At 35.2% G+C, this 27584-nt stretch overlaps 1 pseudogene; it reads left to right on the top strand.

Moving 5' to 3' along the window:
- LOC112622627 overlaps window positions 1-27250 on the top strand; it is a 93757-nt pseudogene extending 66507 nt beyond the window's left edge.
- Window positions 27251-27584: the final 334 nt, after the last annotated feature.

Consider the following 27584-nt stretch of genomic DNA (forward strand, 5'->3'; position numbering starts at 1 on the left):
GTGTATAAGAATGCTTGTGATTTTTGCACATTAATTTTGTATCCTGAGACTTTGCTGAAGTTGCTTATCAGCTTAAGGAGATTTTGGGCTGAGACAATGGGGTTTTCTAAATATACAATCATGTCATCTGCAAACAGGGACAATTTGACTTCTTCTTTTCCTAACTGAATACCCTTGATTTCTTTCTCTTGCCTGATTACCCTAGCCAGAACTTCCAACACTATGTTGAATAGGAGTGGTGAGAGAGGGCATCCCTGTCTTGTGCCAGTTTTCAAAGGGAATTTTTCCAGTTTTTGCCCATTCAGTATGATATTGGCTGTGGGTTTGTCATAAATAGCTCTTATTATTTTGAGGTACGTTCCATCAATACCGAATTTATTGAGCGTTTTTAGCATGAAGGGCTGTTGAATTTTGTCAAAAGCCTTTTCTGCATCTATTGAAATAATCATGTGGTTCTTGTCTTTGGTTCTGTTTATATGCTGGATTATGTTTATTGATTTGCGAATGTTGAACCAGCCTTGCATCCCAGGGATGAAGCCCACTTGATCATGGTGGATAAGCTTTTTGATGTGTTGCTGAATCCGGTTTGCCAGTATTTTATTGAGGATTTTTGCATCGATGTTCATCAGGGATATTGGTCTAAAATTCTCTTTTTTTGTTGTGTCTCTGCCAGGCTTTGGTATCAGGATGATGTTGGCCTCATAAAATGAGTTAGGGAGGATTCCCTCTTTTTCTATTGATTGGAATAGTTTCAGAAGGAATGGTACCAGCTCCTCCTTGTACCTCTGGTAGAATTCAGCTGTGAATCCATCTGGTCCTGGACTTTTTTTGGTTGGTAGGCTATTAATTGTTGCCTCGATTTCAGAGCCTGCTATTGGTCTATTCAGGGATTCAACTTCTTCCTGGTTTAGTCTTGGAAGAGTGTAAGTGTCCAGGAAATTATCCATTTCTTCTAGATTTTCCAGTTTATTTGCGTAGAGGTGTTTATAGTATTCTCTGATGGTAGTTTGTATTTCTGTGGGGTCGGTGGTGATATCCCCTTTTTCATTTTTAATTGCGTCGATTTGATTCTTCTCTCTTTTCTTCTTTATTAGTCTTGCTAGTGGTCTGTCAATTTTGTTGATCTTTTCAAAAAACCAACTCCTGGATTCATTGATTTTTTGGAGGGTTTTTTGTGTCTCTATCTCCTTCAGTTCTGCTCTGATCTTAGTTATTTCTTGCCTTCTGCTAGCTTTGGAATGTGTTTGCTCTTGCTTCTCTAGTTCTTTTAATTGCGATGTTAGAGTGTCAATTTTAGATCTTTCCTGCTTTCTCTTGTGGGCATTTAGTGCTATAAATTTCCCTCTACACACTGCTTTAAATGTGTCCCAGAGATTCTGGTATGTTGTATCTTTGTTCTCATTGGTTTCAAAGAACATCTTTATTTCTGCCTTCATTTCGTTATGTACCCAGTAGTCATTCAGGAGCAGGTTGTTCAGTTTCCATGTAGTTGAGCGGTTTTGATTGAGTTTCTTAGTCCTGAGTTCTAGTTTGATTGCACTGTGGTCTGAGAGACAGTTTGTTATAATTTCTGTTCTTGTACATTTGCTGAGGAGTGCTTTACTTCCAATTACGTGGTCAATTTTGGAATAAGTACGATGTGGTGCTGAGAAGAATGTATATTCTGTTGATTTGGGGTGGAGAGTTCTATAGATGTCTATTAGGTCTGCTTGCTGCAGAGATGAGTTCAATTCCTGGATATCCTTGTTAACTTTCTGTCTCGTTGATCTGTCTAATGTTGACAATGGAGTGTTGAAGTCTCCCATTATTATTGTATGGGAGTCTAAGTCTCTTTGTAAGTCTCTAAGGACTTGCTTTATGAATCTGGGTGCTCCTGTATTGGGTGCATATATATTTAGGATAGTTAGCTCTTCCTGTTGAATTGATCCCTTTACCATTATGTAATGGCCTTCTTTGTCTCTTTTGATCTTTGATGGTTTAAAGTCTGTTTTATCAGAGACTAGGATTGCAACCCCCACTTTTTTTTGTTCTCCATTTGCTTGGTAAATCTTCCTCCATCCCTTTATTTTGAGCCTATGTATGTCTCTGCGTGTGAGATGGGTCTCCTGAATACAGCAGACTGATGGGTCTTGACTCTTTATCCAGTTTGCCAGTCTGTGTCTTTTAATTGGAGCATTTAGTCTATTTACATTTAAGGTTAATATTGTTATGTGTGAACTTGATCCTGCCATTATGATATTAACTGGTTATTTTGCTCGTTAGTTGATGCAGTTTCTTCCTAGCCTAAATGGTCTTTACATTTTGGCATGTTTTTGCAGCGGCTGGTACCGGTTGTTCCTTTCCATGTTTAGTGCTTCCTTCAGGGTCTCTTGTAAGGCAGGCCTAGTGGTGACAAAATCTCTAAGCATTTGTTTATGTGTAAAGGATTTTATTTCTCCTTCACTTATGAAACTTAGTTTGGCTGGCTATGAAATTCTGGGTTGAAAATTCTTTTCTTTAAGAATGTTGAATATTGGCCCCCACTCTCTTCTGGCTTGGAGAGTTTCTGCCGAGAGATCTGCTGTTAGTCTGAGGGGCTTCCCTTTGTGGGTAACCCGACCTTTCTCTCTGGCTGCCCTTAACATTTTTTCCTTCATTTCAACTTTGGTGAATCTGGCAATTATATGTCTTGGAGTTGCTCTTCTCGAGGAGTATCTTTGTGGCGTTCTCTGTATTTCCTGGATTTGAATGTTGGCCTACCCTACTAGGTTGGGGAAGTTCTCCTGAATGATATCCTGAAGAGTGTTTTCCAACTTGGCTCCATTTTCCCGCTCATTTTCAGGCACCCCCATCAGATGTAGATTTGGTCTTTTTACATAATCCTATACTTCTTGCAGGCTTTGTTCATTTCTTTTTCTTCTTTTTTCTTTTGGTTTCTCTTCTCACTTCATTTCATTCATTTGATCCTCAATCGCTGATACTCTTTCTTCCAGTTGATTGAGTCGGTTACTGAAGCTTGTGCATTTGTCACGTATTTCTCGTGTCATGATTTTCATCTCTTTCATTTTGTTTATGACCTTCTCTGCATTAATTACTCTAGCCATCAATTCTTCCACTTTTCTTTCAAGATTTTTAGTTTCTTTGCGCTGGGTACGTAATTCCTCCTTTAGCTCTGAGAAGTTTGATGGACTGAAGCCTTCTTCTCTCATCTCGTCAAAGTCATTCTCCATCCAGCTTTGATCCGTTGCTGGCGATGAGCTGCGCTCCTTTGCCGGGGGAGATGCGCTCTTATTTTTTGAATTTCCAGCTTTTCTGCCCTGCTTTTTCTCCATCTTTGTGGTTTTATCTGCCACTGGTCTTTGATGATGATGGTGACGTACTGATGGGGTTTTGGTGTAGGTGTCCTTCCTGTTTGATAGTTTTCCTTCTAACAGTCAGGACCCTCAGCTGTAGGTCTGTTGGAGATTGCTTGAGGTCCACTCCAGACCCTGTTTGCCTGGGTGTCAGCAGCAGAGGCTGCAGAAGATAGAATATTGCTGAACAGCGAGTGTACCTGTCTGATTCTTGCTTTGGAGGCTTCCTCTCAGGGGTGTACTCCACCCTGTGAGGTGTGGGGTGTCAGACTGCCCCTAGTGGGGGATGTCTCCCAGTTAGGCTACTCAGGGGTCAGGGACCCACTTGAGCAGGCAGTCTGTCCCTTCTCAGATCTCAACCTCCGTGTTGGGAGATCCACTGCACTCTTCAAAGCTGTCAGACAGAGTCGTTTGCGTCTGCAGAGCTTTCTGCTGCTTTTTTGTTGTTGTTGTTGTTGTTGTGTAGCTGTGCCCTGCCCCCAGAGGTGGAGTCTACAGAGACAGGCAGGTTTCCTTGAGCTGCTGTGAGCTCCACCCAGTTCGAGCTTCCCAGCGGCTTTGTTTACCTACTTATGCCTCAGCAATGGCGTGCGCCCCTCCCCCAGCCTCGCTGCTGCCTTGCCGCGAGATCACAGACTGCTGTGCTAGCAATGAGGGAGGCTCCGTGGGTGTGGGACCCTCCCAGCCAGGTGTGGGATATAATCTCCTGGTGTGCCTGTTTGCTTAAAGCGCAGTATTGGGGTGGGAGTTACCCAATTTTCCAGGTGTTGTGTGTCTCAGTTCCCCTGGCTAGGAAAAGGGATTCCCTTTCCCCTTGCACTTCCCAGGTGAGGCGATGCCTCGCCCTGCTTCAGCTCTCACTGGTCGGTCGGGCTGCAGCAGCTGACCAGCACCGATTGTCTGGCACTCCCTAGTGAGATGAACCCAGTACCTCAGTTGAAAATGCAGAAATCACCGGTCTTCTGTGTCGCTCGCGCTGGGAGTTGGAGACTGGAGCTGTTCCTATTTGGCCATCTTGCTCCGCCCCCCTGAAATTATTTTGTATACAGGCACAAAAACACTGTATTTTTTTAATATCTACTGTTGTACGAATATAACAGTTTTTCATAGCAAAAGGAAGATTTTTTACTTCATGGCATACTTTATGAATATTGTTTGATGATTATTTTATTGTCATTGTTTCCTCAAATATTTGTTTTTATAGATATGGGAATGGCTACTGGACTAGACCTCACTGTTCAAACTTCTTGCTCTTTTATACTTGCAGTTACCAAATGCAAATTGGAATTTTCTAATTTTCAAGCAGCATAGCAATTTTATTCTTATAAATATATCCTATAAAAATGCATCTTATATAGTATAACATGGAACTGCTAGAAACCTAATAAAAGAGTGTGTGAATTTCTTCATTTTAGACTTGAGGAAAGCAAGAATAAAAAGTTTCCCTCATTTTTTCTTTCTCCTAGATTTCCAACAACCCTAATACCTTTGCTAATTATTTTTATTTCATTTTTAATCATGTGACAATCTACAATTGTGTTACATTCTCTATGAACATACTTGAAATGGCTTTAAAACAGTTCAAGTGGGTAAGATATTGCATTGGTGAGAGTGGGGTGGGGACAAAAAAGGCATTCTGGAACAAACAAAGAAATAACCACATCAATTGAATAACACACCTAAGGACTTCAATGAGTCCACACCTTAGGAGGAGGGATTTAACTTGAACAAAGGTGTATAAACAGATCCCTAGAGATTTTACTTGAAAATTCAAATCCAAACTTTTACTAATCTAGATATAGAAACAACTACAATCTCTTTACTTTTGACTTCTGCTCCTTAAACCTTTAAGAGCAGACCATAGGAGAAAATAAGATAAGCTATAAATGAAATAACTGTGCACATGTTTACTAAGCTATTTACACCAAGATGTCTTTATCCAACTCTGCTTAAATTGTCTCCTTGCCTTGCAATGAAGGAGAATGAGAGGCCAGGTAACAGCCTTTTACAATTCACTCTTCTGATGTTTTTATTTTGTGTAAGGACAAATGGATCAACTAGATAGCTCACAATAAGACAGAAGAGAATCCTTAGTAATCAACTTTCCCTGATCTGTTTTTCTACTTGAGGACTCTTGCCCAACTTCTAAATAATTACTGCCACATGGAATACAATAATAATAATAAAACATTGTCCTTAAAGAAAACATGGAATAGAAGTGGAAGTAAAGAAGAGATAAAAGGCAGTGAAGGGGAGAACAAGCATAAATAATGTGTTTATTAACCTATGAGGAAGAAGAAAAACATTTTTGCAACAAATAACCTACTATTTCAAATATCCAATACATACTGAATATATATATAGTGGATACTAAATAATGTAAATATGCAATGTAAATTATAACTAACATGATGGATATAATTTATTAAATCAACAAAGGCTCTAATACTTGTTTAAGTGATTAAATGATTAGGTGGTCCTTATGATGAGGTAGATAACATAACTTAAAGAGGATTTTGAAATTATCTAATAATATTTATATTAGAAAACAAAATTATTCAAAAATTTTTCCACAAAGAATTAAAAAATATATGAAGCAACCTGGAAATCTCTAAATTATGTTCACACATACAAACAAGTCTTTTATTTTCAATAGGAAATGTTTGTATTTGTCATACTTCATTTTGTGCTGCTCTAAAAGAATACCTAAGACTGAGTAATGTATAAATCACAGAAATTTGTTTTGAAAAGTTCTAAAGTCTGAGAAGTCTAACATTATGGATCTGGCATCTTTCAAGGGCCTTCCTACTGCTTCATCCCATGGAAGAAGGTGGAAGGGGAAAAGAGGGCTCAAAAGAGCATTCAAGTGGAGACTGAACTCATCATTATGTGAGGAAACCACAACCATGATAACAGCATTAATTCATTCATGAGAACGGGACACACAGGACATTAATACCTCTTAAAGGTCCCACCTCCCAACACCTCTGCCTTGGGGATCAAGTTTTTAACACATTATCTTCAGAGGACACATTCCAACCATAGCATCAGTCTTTTTTATGCACAGGGAAATGTACTATTATAAAGCTATGAAGCAATATGATCAAGAGTGGTTTCTGTGTTGCATTGACAGTAATATATATGCCCTTAGACTCAAGAACAGAGAGGCTGATAGCTGGTCTCTGATACTGAATCACATGCCACTCAATATCCATATGATCAATATGATGTGCTGTCAAAATAATCTGAATAGAGATTTACAGAAATGGATGTCATGGCTGCTGTAGTATCCCCTTACTCTAGAAGGTTTAGCTTGGTGATTTAATATTAGCTTTTCAGCTCTCTTATCTTTGTTTCTGGATGATTCTAGACATTCACTTTCTATCCACACCCTTTGTGCTAATAGCTTAGCAGAATGTTGTCTCAGTATATTTGAGTTAGCTACCTAGTACAGATTGATGCTACAGGAATATTTCTCTGAATAGGGAATTCTTATTAAATAATCATGTAGTCATTCTCTTGCCTCTCCTCCCTTCTATCCCTCTCTGTCCACATTTGTAGAGTATTATGATGGTAGATATCGTTTACTGAAACTTTAACATACAGACAATCTATGCCTGGCTTGCAATGTGGGATAATGAGTACTTAAGGTATGGTGTATTCCACCAATTCCATGCTTGTAAGATTTTCCTGCCAAAGTATTCTACTATAAATCTGCCTCATGTGGAACCATAGTGTTGTCTGTGCCCCACTGCATGGTGATATGGTTTGGCTGTGTCCCCACTCAAATCTTATCTTAAATTGTAACTCCCACTATTCCCATGTATTGTGGGAGGAACCTGGTGGGAGGTGATTGAATTGTGAGTATGGATCTTTCCTGCACTGTTCTTGTGATAGTGAATGAGTCTCATGAGATTTGATTGTTTTAAAAATGGGAGTTTCCCTGCACAAGCTTTTTGCCTGCCACCATCCAAGTAAGACGTGACGTGTTCCTTCTTGCCATTTGCCATGAGTGTGAGGCCTCCCTAGCCATGTGGAACTTTAAGTCTAATTAAACCTCTTTCTTTTGTAAATTGCACAGCTTTGAGTATGTCTTTATCAGCAGCATGAAAATGGATTAATATGGCAAGTTGGTACCAGGAGTGGGGACAGCAGAAAAGATACCCAAAAATGTGGCAGCGACTTTGGAACTGGGAACAGGCAGAGGTTTGAACAGTTTGGAGAGCTCAGAAGATGACAGGAAAATGTGGGAAAGTTCAGAACTTCTTAGAGACTTGTTGAATGGCTTTGCCTAAAATACTGGTAGAGGTATGGACAATAAAGTCTAGGCTGAGGTGGTCTCAGATGGAGATGAGGAACTTGTTGGGAACTGGAGAAAAGGTGACTCTTGTTATGTTTTAGTAAAGAAACTGGTGGCATTTTGCCCCTGCCCTAGAGATTTGTGGAACTTTGAACTTAAGAGAGGTGATTTAGGGTATCTAGTGGAAGACATTTCTAAGCAGCAGAGTATTCAAGAGGTGACTTGGGTCTTGTTAAAGGCATTCAGTTTTATAAGGGAAGCGGAGCATAAAAGAGCAGAACATTTAGAGAATGATAATGCCATAGAAAAGAAAAGGCCTGTAATCCTAGCACTTTGGGAGGCTGAGGCAGGTGGATCACAAGGTCAGGAGTTCAAGACCAGCCTGACCAACATGGTGAAACCCCCGCCTCTACTAAAAATACAAAAGTTAGCTGGGAGTGGTGGCACATGCCTGTAATCTCAACTACTCAGGAGGCTAAGGCAGAAGAATCGCTTGAACCTGGGAGGCATAGGATTCAGTCAGTCAAGATGACACCACTGCACTCCAGCCTGGGTGACAGTGTGAGACTTCATCTTAAAAAAAAAAAAGAAAAAAAAAGAAAGAAAGACAGAAAATCCCATTTTATGAGGAGAAATTTAAGCTGGCTGCAGAAATTTGAGTAAGTAATGAGGAGCCAAATGTTAATCCCCTAGACAATAGGGGAAATGTCTCCAGGGCATGTCAGAGGTCTTCACAGCAGCCCCTCCCATCACAGGCCTGGAGGTTTAGGAGGAAAAAATGGTTTTGAATGCTGGGCCCAGGGTCCCTCTAGTGTGTGCAATTAAGGAACTTGGTGCACTATGACCCAGTCACTCCAGCTACGGCTGAAAGGGGCCAACCTAGAAGCGCTTGGGCCATGGCTTCAGAGGGTTCAAACCCTGAGCCTTGACAGATTCCACATGGTGTTGAGCCTGTGAGTGCACAGAAGTCAAGAATTGAGGTTTGGGAACCTCCTCCTAGATTTCAGAAGATGTTTGGAAACTCTTGGATGCCCAAACAGAAGTTTGCTACAGGAGCACAGCCCTCATGAAGAACCTTCTTGGGCAGTCAGGAAGGGAAAAATGGGAGTGACTGGGGGAAGAATGATGTGGTTTGGCTGTGTCCCTACCCAAATAACATTTTGAATTGTAACCCCCACAATTCCCACATGTCATGAGAGGAACCTTGTGGGAGGTGATTGAATTAAGGGGACAGGTCTTTCTCATGCTGTTCTCATTGGGAAGGAAGGAGTCTCATGTGATTTGATGGTCTTAAAAATGGGAGTTTCCCTGTACATGCTCTTTTTGCCTGCCATCATCCATGTAAGATGTCACATGCTCCTCTTTACCTTCTGCTATAATTGTGAGGCCTCCCCAGCCATGTGGAACTGTAAGTTCAATTAAACCTCTTTCTTTTGTAAACTGCCCAGTTTTGGGTATGTCTTTATCAGTATTATGAAAATGGACTAACACACATGGCAATGTTATAAACTGAGACAAAAATTAAAGCTGAAAAATATTATACTTATACCAGTCCAGAAAGAAAATCCAGGAGGCCTAGGCAACAGGCAAGACCTTTACTCCCTTTGCATCCCATAAATAATATCATTTTTGATGGCCTAATGACTTGGCAATACAGTTTAACGCATAAAATTAAGTGACCAATAAGGGTGTATTAAATTGATTTTATCATTTGCCCTTCTTCATTGCTCTGATTTTTTTTTTTTCTACATGTTTTCTGGATTTACTATTTTCAACTTGGCTGTGCTAAACGCTATAAATATGCAGCTTTCTGTAGAAGTCTTTGATCTTTTTGAAGAAAGAAGCTGTTGAAATTTGATAAATAATTAGCAAAAACTTGACAGCAATCAGTCAATTAATCAGAAAGTGTATGCCAAGTGGATCATATTATGATAAGCATCAGGAAAGATAAAGAAAGAAATATAAGATATTGTCTTAAGCCATTAAGATTTTACAACCAAGTGAAAAGATAAGTCATACACATCTCAAATTAGCAGTGTATGTTTGAATATTTACTTATTTACTTGATATAGCTATTAAGAGTAAACTGGAAGGGTACAATACAGAAGTGTTGCATTGGGAATTATTTAAAACATTTTAATTTTGCATATTGAAGTCCATACTTCTCTGAACAATCTACAATACCGATGCAAAGTATGAGTTGCAAACTGTTGTGAAAATCAATACACTTTGCGTGTAATTTTTTTTTCAAATAATCTGTCAAAGCTTATAATGAGTATGAGAGGAGGCTAATACTGGTTCAAAAATGTGCTGTGTGCATTCTAGTTTTGGAATAATTTTTTTTTTTATCACAAGACTCAGTGAATTTAATTAAATCTCAACTGCCTCAAAGCAATTCTTTTTATTGTACAAAATTGCACTTATCATTCAGATGGCAAAAACCATATAAAATGCTACTGTCTTTCAAAACAAGAAATTTACATATAGGCAATAAGTAAAAAGGTCCATAACATGGCCCAGAAATGCCACTTAAGCTTTCTGATGGATGTTTTAAAATCAATTCAAGTCAATGTATGGTGAATTATGTGACTGCCTTAGAGAGCTTATGTTATTCAAGCACCTAAAATGATACAAGTCATCTCAAGTGTGCATATTCTCAACAACAAAATAGTCAGTGCATGTCCAGGTAAAAAAAAAAAAAAAAAAACTCTGAGAATATAGAAGTTCCACCATTCTGACATAGATTTTTCTTTATGTATTTTTCATTGCCTTCTCATTCTCCTTCCCCAGTCTCAAAATCACTTAGTTTGAGCTCAGTTAAGTCATTATCTCATAAAAGCAATTGACCTAATAGTGTGAATAACCAATGATTTTAAATGTCTGTGATTATCAGTGGGCATTTTTATGTGTGTGGATAGATGGAAAGGTGATAGATAATCTTAGCTGCCTTTATTCATTTTTCCATTATTCTTTGTAGGATATAAAGGTTTCCACTGGGAAATAGCCTCTGAATGTTCATATGGTTGAGACCAAATGGCCATGTTCAACTATTCCTGTAGTACTGCTGTGATGTAGTCTGTCAGTTTAGAATATAAAAATATAGATATAGTAAATTAGTAACATGTGACACAACTAGACACGTGAATTTTATTAAAGCAGTTATGTCTACATATTATGCTCACTGAATTTTACCCACTCTGTGTAGCATAATGCATGGTTTTTCATGCTATAAATATTTTATTTAGCTTTTTATTAATAATAACTACCTACATATAACAAATAGGAAAATGAAAAATAAAACCTCCCACCCACCAGAGAAAAGAGTTTGCCTGGTGGTATAGTTCCTTACATCTATATCTGTATCTATATCTATATCTACATCTATAGCTATATCTACATCTACATCTATATCTAAATCTATAGTCTCCTTATTACCTTAACCTTATAAGGCAATTCTAGGATACACACTTATCCTTATTACCAAACTGAAATCACAATTTTATTATTCATATTCAGTCTATTGCCTTTTTCATATACTTAATTGCTCTGTTTGTTAAGGATGCCCGCTTTCTGCAAGTGAAACTTCCACAATCTGTTCTCCATTCATATCAATCATAGTCATTTTCATTGATCATCTCTTTTTCATTTTCTTAGACTCTAATGGATTTTTTAAAAACAAATTTCTCCAGATTATTAGCTCAATTTTCCTATACGATTAATGCTTTTCTTTATCATCTCAATTGTGGATTTAAATCCTGCTATTCCTATTTCAGTTTCAGTTTCATTGTCTAACCCAGGTCTTTTTTCATCTCTGCTGTTCTTTATATTTTTATCTGTTTACTTTTTATAATATAATATTCTCTATGTAAGACTTTCAGCTCCTAATTTTCTAAAGCTGCATGATTTTATATTGTATTGATATATTTTCTGTATTTTTTATTGCTTATGGTAAATAACTATTGCATTATGCTATTCCTGTGAAAAATCAAAAAGATGTTCCTTTGTGTGTGTGTGTGTTTGTGTGTGTGAATGTTTACAAGTGGTTAATATGATATTTTATATTATTTTATTACCAAAGGAGAATGTTACCATTAACAAGGCATTCCCTTCCTTTAAGGTTTTGTGGTCAAGAACAACAAGAAGGAATCCAATCTCATTTATAGGATATTAGAAATGTTTTCTAGTTTTGATTTTATAATTCTTCCTTCTCAACTCCTTTCCATTTTATCTTGTCTCCCATAATGATAACAAACTACAGCCCTTCACCAATGTCAAGGCCATTATAAGAATGAAAGACGAAATGAAGTCAGTTAGTGAGAAGTTTCTTTCCAACCTGGAGGAGTTTGTTTTTGAGAGTTTCACCAATAATCTTACATTCTTATTATTGGCTCTGGGTGTACACAAGCACTTAACATAAGATTGGGGTATTCTTAACATCTTAGCATGAAAACAATCACTTATACCCATCCCAAAGTTTGATTATTTTCATAATATAATTGATAATGTTATAAGTTCCTTTTTAAATGAAAATTTTAGTGGGAAGAGGTGACAGACTGTTTGAAACTGCTAACCAAATGACCTTTTGGTCTACAGGTTCTTACACATTTTTAAAAATATTTTACTTTATTTACTTTTATTTTATAAGGATTCACTCAAACTGAAGTTTGTAAAATCTGTACTCAATGAAGAAAATAATATTTGAAGAATTACTAACTATATATTACAGAAAAAATAATAAACATCCGCCATGAAATGTATCTGTATATTCTATACTGATATTGAACAAATATCTCCTACTTTAAATACTTTAAAGCCTACCACCTGCCTCTATTTTCTGAGTGCTTTTTTGTGTGAAATTATTTTCTGTCTCAATGAATCAAATGAGTATGGGATTTAAACTCATGTACACATGTATACAGGAAGAGCAAGATGAGACTTGTGTTGATATCTCAGCATTTCCATGAATTAGATGGGTAATCTTCATTTCTCTTAGCCTTCTCAAATGTACAAATACTTTTGTTGTTGTTGTTTTGAGACAGTCTTGCCCTGTCACCCAGCCTGGAGTACAACGGGACGATCTCAGCTCACTGCAACCGGCGCTTCCTGTGTTTAAACAATTCTCCTGCCTCAGCCTCCCAAGTAGCTGGGATTACAGGTGTCTGCTATCACGCCCAGCTATTTTTTTGTATTTTTAGTAGAGATAGGGTTTCACCATGTTGGCCAGGCTGGTCTCAAACTCTGACCTTGAGATATACCCACCATGGGCTCCCAAAGTGCTGGGATTACAGGCGTGAGCCACCATGCCTGGCCACAAGACATTTTCTAAAAGATTAAGTGAGAAAATGTTCTGTATGTATTAACCCTTCTCACATTCCCTTTTGATGTAAATGTGAATGTCACAGTATCTCTAGTGTAATGAAGTCAATTGCCCTCTCTGAGTAAAGCATCTCAGAGAACATTCTTGCCAAACTGTTTTATAATGATTTTCACACAGGGTTAACAAAGTGGCAATAAAACAACAGTAAAAACAAGGACATATATTCTCTTAGAGAACATTTTCTTCCAACTTTTATTAACATAAAAACCATAAAAACTGAACAATTATTACTATTTTTCTCCTCAACCAATATTTACTGGCTGCTGGTTATCAATAGTGTATGAACCTTGTCCTAAATGTTACAAAAATACAAATATGATTTCCTAAAAAATTCAACTTCATTAATGTATCTACTCAACAAATATTGAGTGCCTGCTGTGTTTAAAAATTGTCAGTCTTTAGACTCTGTGTTAGAAGCAAACAAACATTACTGTTTAACCTTTGTTCAAAATGGAATAATATACAGTTAACAAATTCACGTGTGAATAACAGAATATAATATTTTAAAGTAATTGATAAAACAAAGCAATTGAAGTCAATTGGCTTCAGTTAAATTATAATTTGCCATGTTCTTAAAATTATGACTTTGCGTAACAATAATTAGCAAAAGATGCATTAAAGGGAGCTATGATATGAAACCTGGAGAATGTGGATATAAGAACAATAGGGAACCTAGAAGGTTCACTTCCAGTGTGACTCTATTGTGTTCTCTTTTGTTGTAATCTTGGGCAAGATGATTAATCCAACTCTCAAATAGCTCAGAGTAAACCCAATGATACTGTCGTTGCCAATCTCACTGAGGTGTTGTGAAAATTAAATTAAATAATGCCTTTGGAGGCATTCCATGTAAACATGAAAGCATTTTACAACATGCAAGCATTTTATAAACTGCTATAAAAATAATATTGTTACAATGGAAAAAAAAAACATACATAATCTAATAGTATGATATTTTCCAATCTACATTCTTGAAGAAAAATGTTTTGATGTGAATGTATACAGTTAATATCCATGATCACTCAAAGAAAAAAAATTGAGCCAAGTGGTTATTAAAAATGACAAGCAAGGCTTCATTCAAGACTCTTGAAATAGGGTCAAAATTATTGCAATAAAGGAGAAACACTGAACTCAGCTTCACTGAAACAAGAAACAGAGGATTTTTAAACACCGAGGAAAGCTAGTGGAAACATAATGAAAGACTTTAGTGGGCTGGTTGGTCAATGTGATCAGGCTATCTGTGTTTGATAATTGGCGCTTACAGAAGAAGTTAGACACCTGTTCTCCACACAGACTAGGAAACAAGGGCACCAACTTTCTTGATGATTGTATTTCAAAGGGATGGCTCCAGGGTCCTCTAAGAAGGCACCTCTAGATTGCAGAAAATTTACATCTCAAAGGAATAGGGAAAGAATTTACAAATGCAAGTTTTCTAAAGTAAATGATGGAAGAAAAGAGAGAGTAGGATTCTACAGTCAGAAAAGAAGCCTTAGTCAATAGAATCAAGTTGAGCGAAACACTAAAACTATCTTGGTCAAACTTAAAAAACACACCATGTATTTTTTGTTTAATTATGCTAGAAAAAATGCTCAGGAAAGCCAGAGTCCCTAAATCAATGTATCTCTATCAACATTTTTATTTATTTATTTTCATGAGACAGTGTCTTGCTCTGTGGCCCAGGTGAGAGTGCTGTGGGGGTGATCACGGCTCACTGCAGCTTTGACCTCCTGGGCTTAAGTGATCCTCCCATCTGAACCTCCAAGTAGCTGGGACTACAGACACGTGCCACAATGCCTGGGTAATTTTTTATTTTATTTTTATTTTTTGTAGAGATGGGGTCTTGCCATATCGCTCGGGCTGGTCTCAAACTCTTGGGCTCAAACAATCCTCCTGCCTCAGCCTCCCAAAGTGCTGCGATTAGAAGCATGAGTCACCTCACCCAGCTAACATTTTTAACTAGATGAATTAGGATTTATCTTTTTAATTAGAACGAGTCATTGCAAAATTTAGATATTTAAATTATTATAAAAAATGTCTGCAATTTTTCAAGAAATGAGCCTGCTCAATATTCCAGATGCTGTGTGATTTACACAGAATACAGTGAAATTTTACTAGTCACATAAAATCATTTCGTGTTTTTTTTTAAAGATGCCTCCAATGATGAAATATACCTAACAGATAGAATTTTGAAAAGCTAGGTATATACCTGAAAGTTTATATTACCGTGTCCACACATGTAGTTCTTTATTTTTATTTACTATGTTCTGTTTGTTAATTTATTTCTTCAGTTTTAACCAAAGTCATATACAATTCATTTCGAATCATTCCAGCCCCTCTAATTTCTTTTATTATTGATGTTTATATTACTTCTCAACTCTGGCAAAGTCATTTGAAAACCAGGAAAGACTGTTACAAGCAATATCTTTCTTGATCATAACAATTTAATGTGAACTCATTCATTCTGTGTGCAGATCTAAAGAGGAAAGTAAATTGGAATTTTTCAATTGGTGATACAGTCACATTGCTGCTACCCTGGAGACCTGTTTTCAAAGGCAACCAAGGTATTTAGGCATCCCATACCAATTCAATTTAGGGCGTCTATTTTAGGAGACTTGTTCACTCTCGAAAGAGAACTGGCTACCAAAGGAAATGAGACCGCCTGCAAAACAGTCAATACTTCCTGTAGTACTAAGTGAGGTTTTAGTTTGACAGAAACAACATGACATACCAATGTTTCACGTTGCCTTCTCTTTTTTTGATTTTGTTACTGTTTTCCCTACTTATCCCAAATATAATTTAACTCATTTAGGCAAACCTAACATATGCTGCTTCTCAAATAGAAATATAGATGGAAAAATGTAAATATATGTCTGTAAAATTTTACAGATTTATTGTGGAACCGAGGATGTGTTTATATGTTAACAAAGCAAAGTACCAAGATCAGTGATTATTTTCTATGAGACAAACGAATGCATTTTAGAAACCACTTTGTGTGCAATCTGAACAATGTATGCCTTTTCTGTCATGAATCTTAAAGAAAATCCTAAAAAAAAAATACTTTGTCATATTCCTTTTAAGAGAGTAATATTTTGTAAATAGTTTAGTGATTCTTTACAGACAGGATAACATACAATCAACACGAAAAAGATAATAGACCAGATTTTTTTCTTCCTTGATGTGGATTCTCCTTTTTTACTTTTGAAGCATTTAAAATAAGTTAAAATAAGTTCTTTAGAGAGTCAAGAGGCTACACACACACACACACACACACACACACATATATATATATATTCTGGATCTATCCCTTTCTTTAATTTTTGGCTTGAAGCAGATTAGGGTAATTGGAGGTAAAATTTTGGTCTGTGCTGCTGTTGCTACTGTTGTCCTTATTGTAGGCAAAATCTTCTGTAAATTTTGCACTTAGTTGCATGGAAATTTTCTAGTAAATTGTTCATCATGTTAGAAAAACCACCAGCTTGCATTAACAAAGTTCAACTGTTTATAAATTTCAACAACCATATTTATGTAGCAAGAATGTAAGCAGAATCCAAAGCCTGTTTCGTGAACATGTTCATTTGAGCTAACTGACATGATAATATAGCCTACCAAAGTGATTTGCTTGAATTGTATGGAATAAAGTGATATAATGAGCCACAGTTTTAAAGATTGTTATCAAATTTCATTTCCCCTTTCTCTGTGTAACCATACTTGAAATAATCAGACCAAAATAGCCAGACTAAGATGGAATATATTTTGTAAATTCAGACATCTGAATGGGGCAGTGTGTAATATCCAAATTGATTAGAAAATAGATTGGAACTCTAGTCCAATCCAAAATAGTGTAGTCACATAGCTGCATCCTTAGGTTTTGAGAAAAAAGATTCAATTACAGTTATTTAAAACCAGGACTCAAGTCACTACATCACATGCTCAATTATTTGGTGCCACAGAGAGGCACTAAACCCTATAGTTTAGGGTTAATAGTTTTTTATGGGACTCGAACAATTATAGATATCTACAAAATCATACATGTGTTTGTGTGAGCTTAAGTGATAAATGTAAGTTATATATAATAAATGTAGGACAGTTATAAAATATAAAAATAAAATAAATACTTTGAAATCACTATGTAAACTCAGAACTAGGATATTCATTACCAATATTTGAAGCTACCGGTGTGTTTTTCCCATATCCTATTCATGTTTTCTTTTTTGAAAAGTAACAAATATCCTAAATTTTAATGTTGTTAGTTTTAATGTTTTACCATTTAGTATCAATCTTTTGTTTCCTTGCTTAAGAGCATTAAAAGTCATACCGTATTTTAGACTTTTTAGAATTACTTCAATGAGAAATATTATGTTTCAAGGATTTACCCATTCTGTTTAATGCATTAGTAATTTGTCCATTTTCACTGTTGTCTATTCCATGGTATGACTATTGTAAAACTTAAGTATCATTTTTCAGTACAGAGCCCCTGCAATATGGTATTAATATGCCGCTAGACTTTGGACAAATAAGATAACTATAAATATTCCTGTACAAATCCCCCTGTGAAATTATTTAGGCTTGAAATAGTTTGCTTGAAATTATACAATAATGTCCAACTATTTTCAAAATATTAGAATGATCTTTTTTCATACCCACAGACAAAAGAACTTCCACTGAACTTCCATTTTCAGGAATATAATAAGATAGGCAATTCTGAGCATTATTCCCACCAAGCCAACTCCAAATACTAGAAAAAAAAATATGTATTTCCAATTATTCTTAAAAGAATTAACTGACAAGATAGTGAAAAATTAAAATTACTTAATAAAAATTAAGAGAAAGCTGATGAGCAGAGAAGAAATGGATTCTTAAAGCCTTTTGTACACAGCAAAGTTGACAATCCAAAAAAACAATCTTGAATGTTGAGTTTGATCTTTAAAGTTATGAAGCAACAGAGACAAAAGTTAAACCTACGAGGCTGCCTAAGAAAGGAGCTATTATAGTAGACACTGCCCACACTAAGCTAAGTCCCCAAAGTATTAAACCATCATTATGAGAGGAAGACCAAAAAAAAAAAAAAAAAAATTGACCTCATTCCCAATAGCATACCACAGGACACTAACAACAACAACAGTTCCCTTGGTGCTAAACAAAGCAGCAAGTAAAAAGAAAACACATCTTGAGAAGCTACAACATAAGGCAGCCAGAGTGTAAACTTGGAGCTTTAATCTCAGATCTTGAAATGAAATAGACCTAGACAGTTAGTGGCACCTCACACTTAGAAGAAGTAATCACAGATCTTCTCTGCAGAAAGTTATCTTCTTTACAACCTCAAATAATTTGTTAAGAACATTGAAAAGGCAATCAAATAACAAAATAACCAAGAACATGGAAAGACAAGGTACCAGAAGAGATACAAAGCAAAGTATCTGCAACAAAAACACACTCATAAAGAAGTCAGACAGGAATTATAAGACATACACGCACAATTCTAAAATATTTTCTTTAAAAACAAGAAGTTTAAAAATATCTTTAGAGAAGTGGAAACAAAGCATATATAAAAAAGAATCAAAAAGAACTTTTGAAAATAAAAGTTTAACAAAAACTAAATAAAAAATAAAAATTTAGTGGGTAAGTTAAATATCTAATGAATATTAGAGTCAGCTGCAGGGAGAATTTTAAAGCCAAAAATAGATCAGAAAAAAAGTTATTCAAGGTACAGCACAGAAAGATAAAATGATAATATATAGATAAGAGTAAGAAAAGTTAAAGGATATAATAATGTCTCATACAGTTGAAATGATATTTGGGACATACTGGATTTCATAAAATGTATTATTAAAATTAATTTTACCCATTTCTTTTTACTTTTTTAATGTTACAATTAGGCTTGTAATATTACAGATATGTCTACCCTTATATTTCCTTATCAAATTTAGCTATTGCAGACTTCAGTATTTAGCTCAGTGTGCTCCCCAAATCACAACTTCATAAAGATTACTTATAAGTCACCAATATATTCAAATATTACTTCGGTTTTACCAAGGACTTAGTTGTGAGAGACAAAATAGAGAAGACACCTTAGAGTATTTAATCCAAAAGTCTACTAAATATGAATGTGCCCAAAGTAAGTTTTTTAAGAAGATTGAGATTTTCTGAAAGCATTTGGGTGACTTGGTGTCTTCCTTAACTTTTCCTATAATCGTAGGTGAATTATTTAAGTTTGCTGTGCTTTAATTTTGTGATTTGTAAAGAGTTTGGGCCAGATAATCTTAAGTATGTTTCTGAATTTAATATTTAACCACTGACTTAAAATTACACTCACAATGATAAGAATCTTGACAAAAATCTAAAGAAGTGTTTTTAATATATGGTTATACTTTCTAAGTTAAGGGGGATGTGTTACCATTGCTTGAATCAAGAAAGAAAACAGAGAAGCAAATGAGCAAAGAATATTTTAAAGGAGAAACATAATACGGCTCTTAAAATGCAGAAAATAACGATTTTGACATGATAAAAATATTATTGCATAAGAGTAAATATTATACATCTTTTAAAAGTACATGATCATAAAAGAAAAGCAAAGTGCAGTCTATTATTTGTCTTCTGAAATATTGTAAAGCAATGATTGTAGTGCAGTTTCAAAATTACAAGTAAGCACATTGATGGCATTCACAGATTTACAGAAACATAATGTGCAAATTGAACAGTAAAAGGTGCACAGTACAATAATATAGTTAGAATTCTTGGAATATATTATGTCTATTCTCATGGCTATTTATAGTTTTATACTATTATTCATCATCTATAAATTTTTTTAATGTCAGGGAAGTAGGAGGAAAGCTGTCACCATACTTTTTAGAAAAAAAGATGAATTTTCTGACAAGACAGTTTAATCTGTAATTTTCCATCCTCCTGCATCTCTTACATTTCTATAGAATGGTTCATACCTTTAGGTAAAAAACAAACGTAAATGTGTAATAATTTTCTCTAGCCATTGACCTGTTTATTAATGGTTTTAATTTCATTTTAAAATTATGTATTTCTTACTATTAAAATGATTATGTTTTCTGTTATTCAACTAAGATGCTATCCCTAACTTCCTCTATTTTTTTTACCTTACACCTTACTCATTCACTCTCAGCTATAAAATGCATACATACAAGCAGTGCAAAACTTCTGACTACCTATAACATTTAGAAGATATTATTTAAATAATATTTAGTGTTCCATACCATACTAGAGGAAAAATAGAAAATAAATACTTCAAACAAAAACTATTTTACTAGATGTATATTTTTCATATTTTATTTTTGAAGAGTTTTTAAAATTTGCATAATGTGTGAAGGTGGTAAAAATTGCCAAGATTACTTATTATTCATTATAAATAATAAAATCATTATAACAGCTATCAAGATTTCTATATGAACAAATTAACAATTATAATTTTATGGAAGTACATATCCTAGATTTCTCAAAAACACTTTTGCTTCCATTCTATAAAAACTTTTGAGGAAACCAAGAGGATGTAGTGCCATAAAATTTAATCTTTTAAGAAGAAAATAAGAGTGTATTTTATTAATACCAAGTATTAATTAAAACATTGACATTATACTAAGAGTTTATTAGTAATATTTATAGATGAGGCATTTCTAGAAGAAAAACATAAATAAAATAAAATAATAACATTTATTCTCTTCCTTTTGTTCCTTAAGAGACAAATTAAGTTTTAAAATAAAATTTCATTGTGAATTTAACATTGTAATTAATTTGACTATGATCATCTTTGGCTAGCAAAACTGTTGTTTCTTAAATATAATAATATTTATTTAGTTTAGAAAGAGAGGTTCATTTAGACAATGATATTATCTATTCTTTATCATTTTATATTACTGAGGACTTGTATTATTTTTTTCTATTTATCTTTCCTTTGCCCCGTAATATCACAAATTTTGACTGTCAATATTAGTGGCACCAAATATTAAAATGCTTTCTACAAATCTTTATGAGGAACCCAGAATATTTACTGAAGAAGGGAAATTTGCTGGGATTAGATTTAAGGGATTTTCCCTCCCTCTTTCTCTTACATTTAGGGAAGCAACAATAGATCCTTTAAATTCTGTTAGATTAGCACCGGAATTAGTACTAAGGTTAAATTAATTTTTAAATCACGTAAATATTACACAATTATTGGTTCTCATTCCTCTCTGGTGCTTTTGGGGGATGACCAGATGATGACTGAAACAAATATACTTACCTGAAACAAAATAAAAGATTTATGGAGGATTTGAAAATTTTGTAAGATGTCAGGAGAAAAAAATGTGATAGAAAAAGAAGTAAAAAAAAATGATTTCTGAGTCAAAGAAGAAATTAAAGCATAAAGTTGGATTTAAAATGAGAGCTAAAGTTCAGCAATGCCTGCCTGGCAGGTCTCAGCAAGACTTGCATCATGGTGAAACTGAAGATCCTAAAATTAAATTCCCACATGGTTTGATCTGTCAAGCGTTGGAGTGGTAGAAGTAAGTGTGTCTGTCTGGGCTATTGTGTTTGAATAGTTTGAATGGTATTGATATTCCCAGATGACCATTTGAATTCTGGCTGCATATCTTGCAACTTTCTTTGATTTTATCTCTAAAAGAGTTACAGTATGAAATGGAAAACCATTTATTTGGATGTCACTGAAATATATTTTAAGTATAGAAGCAGGTCTTTCCTGTTGTCCTTAAAGAAGCTTTAAATATTCTCAAAGTTTTAATGGAAACCAAAAATTTATGTTTGCCTATTTTGGGTTTCTGCCAAACAGTGTAATAGAACTGACTCAATTGATAGTACTATGGATCATAATTTATTATGAAACAAATATTATGTGACACCAATAGAATAGAAAAAATGAACAACTCTAAAAAAGCATTAATGGGTAATGAAAAGGGTTCTGCCTTTCTATAAGCTTTTTCCCAGGCTCTTTCTCTCATTCCTAACAGAATAATCCCTCTTAAACCAAATCCGGGAAGAAAAGAAACTTGAATTCACGGTATTTCAAAAGATAGTCAAATCTTTTTTGTATCTTTTGGTTTACTCAAAAGCAGACTGAGTCATATGAATTTCTCCTGTAAGTCTTTAAATTCTAGCCAACTTTTCTATTATGAATTAGTCAACTTTGTTTTGCAAATGAAGAATGATCATTACTAAATCATCTTTCCCAGATTGATTTTTGTAAAATAAGTAAAGAAAATAGCACTGCAATATTTATTTCTTTCATTAAATAATGATGCACTGTATTGACAAATTAAACATTTTCAATAAACATCTGTCTAGATCTAGGAATTTTTTACATGTATGCAGTGCATGATTTAAGATTTAATTCAGGCCGGGCGTGGTGGCTCACGCCTGCAATCCCAGCACTTTGGGAGGCCGAGGCAGGCGGATCACGAGGTCAGGAGATCGAGACCATCCTGGCTAACACGGTGAAACCCCGTCTCTACTAAAAATAATTAAAAAAAAAAAAAAAAAAAAAAAACTAGCCAGGCGTGGTGGCGCGCGCCTGTAGTCCCAGCTACTCGGAGGCTGAGGCAGGAGAACAGCCTGAACCCGGGAGGCGGAGCTTGCAGTGAGCTGAGATGGTGCCACGGCACTCCAGCCTGGACGACGAAGAGAGACTCTGTCTCAAACAACAACAACAACAACAACAAAAAGATTTAATTCAGGCAAAGAAAATACTTGGCCCCAAATGGAACTAGAGTTACTCAAGATGAATAAGCTCTGGAGATCTGTTGTATAGCATTGTGCCCATAGCTAACACTATTCTATTGCACACTTATATTTTGAAAATAGATCTCACATTAAATTTGTTTTTCTATATTAAAAATAGACTACTATTTCCTACACAAAAGACAACCTACAGAATGGGAGTAAATGTTTGCAAATCATACATCTGATAAGGGACTAATATTCAAAATATGTAAAGAACACTTACAAATCAATACCAAAATAAAATAAAATAAATAACCCTGTTAATAAGTGGAGAAAGGCTTTGAATAGACATTTTGCCATTTTGCCAAAGAAGACATACAAATGGCCAACAGGCATATGAAAAGATGTTCAACATCACTAATTGTCTTCATGAGTTTGGGGAGCTATAACAAATTATCAAAGACTGAGTGACTAAGACAACGAACATTTATTTATCATAGTTCTGGAGGATGGGAAGTCCAAAATCAAGATGCTGCCAGACTTAGGGTCTTTTGGGGTCCTGCTCGCTGGTTTGCCAGCTAACTTCTCCTTCTATGATTAAATAACCAAAAAAATAACAAGAGTTAGCAAGGATATAGAAAAACTGGAATGCTTGAACATCTTTGATAAGAATGTTAAATGGTACAGCTGCTACAGAAAATAGTATGAAGATTCCTCAAAAAATTAAAAATCGAACTGCAGCATAACCCAGCAATTCCACTTTCAGGTCTTTATCCAGAATAATTGAAATTGGGATCTCAACGTGATATATGCATTCCCACATATCCCACATACATGCATTGCAACATTATTCACAATACCAAGCTGTGGAAACAACCAAATGTACAGCAAAGTAATAAATAGGAGAATGTGGTATATAGACACAAATGGATAGTGCTCAGCCTTTAAAAAGAAGAAAATTCCACCAGATGGGACAACATGCATGGACTTAGAAGACAGTATGCTAATTAATGTAAGCTGTTCATAGAAAGACAAATATTGTGTGACATTAAGTATTAATGAAATAGTAAAACTTACAAAAGCAGAGAGTAGAATGGTGGTTGCCAGAGGCTAAGGGAGAGAGGAATACAGGAAGTTACTATTCAATGGGTATAAAGTTTCAGTTATGCAAGATGAATAAGTTCTAGAGATCTACTGTACAGCATTGTGCCTGTTGTTAACAATATTCTATTATACACCTACACTTTGTTGAATGTAGATCTCATGTTAAATGATCTTTCCATAATAAAAATGGTGACTATTTCCCCCATTGATTAAATAATTTTATTGTATCAGCTTTTCTTATTAATTCTTTGTCAAGATTACTGAAAAATGAACATACTTTTAAAGCAAAAATAGAGGTGAACTCTCCCTTTAGGCCTAATAGTTTAAAAATGAAAATATCTGTAAAGTTTTCTCTTTAGAGATTAATCCATTATCATTTAGTTCCTAGAATTCAAATACAGTACTGTTATGTATGTACTATCTAATATATATGTAAGTATAATTCAAGTTTATAAGCACCATCCAATTTGTGGAATTAACATGAACAGGAAAGAAAAATTGAAACTTGCACATCTGTAATGCAGTAAGTCACACAGAAATTATGGTTTAAAAATTTTTTAAGATCTTTTTTCTTAATGTATGACTCAGAAATTATGTTTTGGTCATTTTACATAATATTTTAACAACATCGGCCATGAAATTAGTATGTTGACAAAGCAGTTTTGCTCACCTTCATCCTCTCTTTTTATTGCCAACTTCAGTGACTATTATTAAGGTCAGCAATACGTTTCTGTGAAAAGTTCTTAGCAAGTTAATCAACCCCTTCCTTCAAAATAAAACACAATAGACCTTGAGGGTTTAGAAAACCAGTTCAAGAGAACTAAATGGGAAACACATTTTAGTGTGGAACAAACCACTCTTCCTTCTTTACTTGAAATTAACATTAGCCCAGGATTACACAATGATAAAACTAATGGTGATTATTGAAACTCAAGGTTGCCCTAAAGAAAGTCCTTGTATTGCTCACAATTATATCTTTAAATTCAAAAGCAGAAATAAAAGAAATGATGAATAAATTAAGACCTAAGTTCAAAATATGCATTGAATATCTTTAAATAAGTAGGACGTCATTACTTTGCTGCTTCAAGTGCAACTACACCTCTCTTTAGTGTTATGCTTTATTTTCCACAAACTTCTAAAATTGGCTCCTTTCCAAGGACTAACGTCTCCTTATCTGTCATGGTGTCTTTGTTACTATACATTATTTCTAAGAAACTCCTTTCCAGCCCTGAATCACTCCATATTAAATCAAGCAGATGAAACTTGTTCTTTTACGCTGAGGGCCAATGTCATCCAAATAAATAAATAAAGAATTATAAATAAATATAAAATAAAGTCAAAGAATTATTTTAAAACACAAAATGTTTGCATCCCAAGAATCAAGCTGCATGGACGTTATACATTTTGAGATACTAAATGAGAATCAAGTAGAATTTGTTAGAGACATAAATACTCTTGTTCTGTGTTCTATGATGAGTCTGAAGGAAGTTATACTTCTCCCTTCACTAGGTTTGTAGGTGTACTTTACACAAACACACACACCCACATACACAGCCCCCTCACACACACTTCTTTTGAAATTATGCCAGTATTTCAACGAACAAGGAAGACAGACGGAAAACATTATAGGCCCATAATTGTGAAACCCAAGAATGTTAGCAGTACTGCTAAATCCTTAACAACATCCTGTGTCATTCAAATTTACCTAATTTATTCTTTCCAGAGTGCGGTTTATAACGGAGCCTTTCTCTATTAATTGATAAACAGCTGTAAGTGCAAAAGAATGAAATGTGGGAAAAAAAGCCTTTATGTTCCCAGAAAAAAAAGAAATAATGAACATGGCTTAATCTAAGGGTAAGTCAGCAAGCACTTCTGTAGGAAAAACTCTCATTGAAATTAATGAAAATTTTGTCCCTATGTGCGATTAGAGTTTTATTCTGACTGAAGCTAGTTTCACAATGAACTCCGGAATATAGTATCACATTGATATGTCATCCTCTTAATCAGTGAATAAATTTTTGTAAATACTGGCCGGGCACGGTGGCTCAAGCCTGTAATCCCTGCACTTTGGGAGGCCGAAACAGGCGGATCACGAGGTCAGGAGATCGAGACCATCCTGGCTAACATGGTGAAACCCCGTCTCTACTAAAAAATACAAAAAACTAGCCGGGCCCGGTGGCGGGCGCCTGTAGTCCGGGCTACTCAGGAGGCTGAGGCAGGAGAATGGTGTAAACCTGGGAGGCGGAGCTTGCAGTGAGCCGAGATCGCCCCACTGCACTCCAGCCTGGGCGACAGAGCGAGACTCCGTCTCAAAAAAAAAAAAAAAAAATTGTAAATACTGAGAAATATAGAATTATTTATTTTATTTAGGAAAAAGTCAGCACACTTGGACAGCTGGGTTGTTCACACAGTAAGATTCACTGTTTGCCAGCTTACATATATGAGTAAGATTGAAAACTGAATTTAATGTGTTAAGTGCCTGAGCATTTTGTCATGTGTAAAGCCTAAAGAGGTCTAATCTCTAAAGGAGAGTCTCTCAAATTCAAAAATTCTAAGCTTAAATAATGCAATCTGCTATTACAAAATATTTGCTTCTATAATCATGGAATTTCCTTAGCAAATAAAATATGTTTTGGACAATGTTTAAGAGTGCCATTGTTTTCTCTGAAGTGATTTTGAAAACCTTAGAGAACTAGTTGAAGTGTATTTTTTCTTAAGTTATATAGTTTGAATTTAAATTATTAAAATTATTTAAACAAGACAAAATTATTTTCTGATAGAAATGCTTACTGGATGATATTGTATAAATCATTCTATGGCAACAACATCCCTTCTAAGTTGACATAAATGTATTTTAGCTCGACAAATATTTTATCTTGTAGATTATTTTCAGAGATATTATTGAGGGTAAAGTTCTATGAAAGTTTGGATTCTTCACAGATTACTGTATTTGTTAGGATTAGATTTGACTATAAAGGTTAAAAAAGCAGTCCAACCTCCATCCCAGAGTCTTCACAAATGCTGACCCAAGAAAATTCTCGGGACGATTCAGGGGCCTCTGAGATCTGTTCCGAGATGTTGATAAAGAACCTTAGTAACTTGACTATCAACGCCAGTAACGAATCCCCTTCCCCTCTATCAGAAGATTCACTCCATCGAGTGATAGATGGAATTGCTGCAAGAGCACCAGTCCTCAGGGAAATCAGAGATGACTTGATTTACAGGAGGAGAGGAGTAAGAACATTGCTGTCTGTGCAGAGAGAAAGAATGGCAAGATTCAGATACATGTTACTCGGCAGAGTTCGTACGCATCAAAGAATACTAACAAACACTGGGCTTAAGGGAGTTAGGAAGGAATCAAGACCATTCAAATGTCCCTGCAGTTTCTGCGTGTCCAATGGATGGGATCCTTCTGAGAATGCTAGAATAGGGAATTACGACACCAAGCCACTTCAGCCATAAAACTTACTCTTGCACCTTTTTCTTCTTGCTGGTAATTTTATGCAGCAGGTTGTGAAAGCTACTCTATGCTAGCATAGACTATACACCAACAATATTAATGAGTTCTAGGATGTATTTTTCTTCTTGTATCTTTTTCTTCCTACTGTGATACTAGTAATTTGTAAGGGATCTGTGTCATTTGAATGTATTTGAATAACTTTAGCTCTACTGTTTGATTTGACCCAAAGACGACATTAGTATTCCCATGTGTCTTAGAAGCCCAAAGTCAGTGAGATGAAACCCAGCATCAAGAAATTGAAGCAAAGTTACTTGTGGATAAAGAAAGCATTAGGTA

This window comes from Theropithecus gelada, chromosome 4 (assembly GCF_003255815.1).
Source record: "Theropithecus gelada isolate Dixy chromosome 4, Tgel_1.0, whole genome shotgun sequence".
NCBI classification, from domain to species: domain Eukaryota; kingdom Metazoa; phylum Chordata; class Mammalia; order Primates; family Cercopithecidae; genus Theropithecus; species Theropithecus gelada.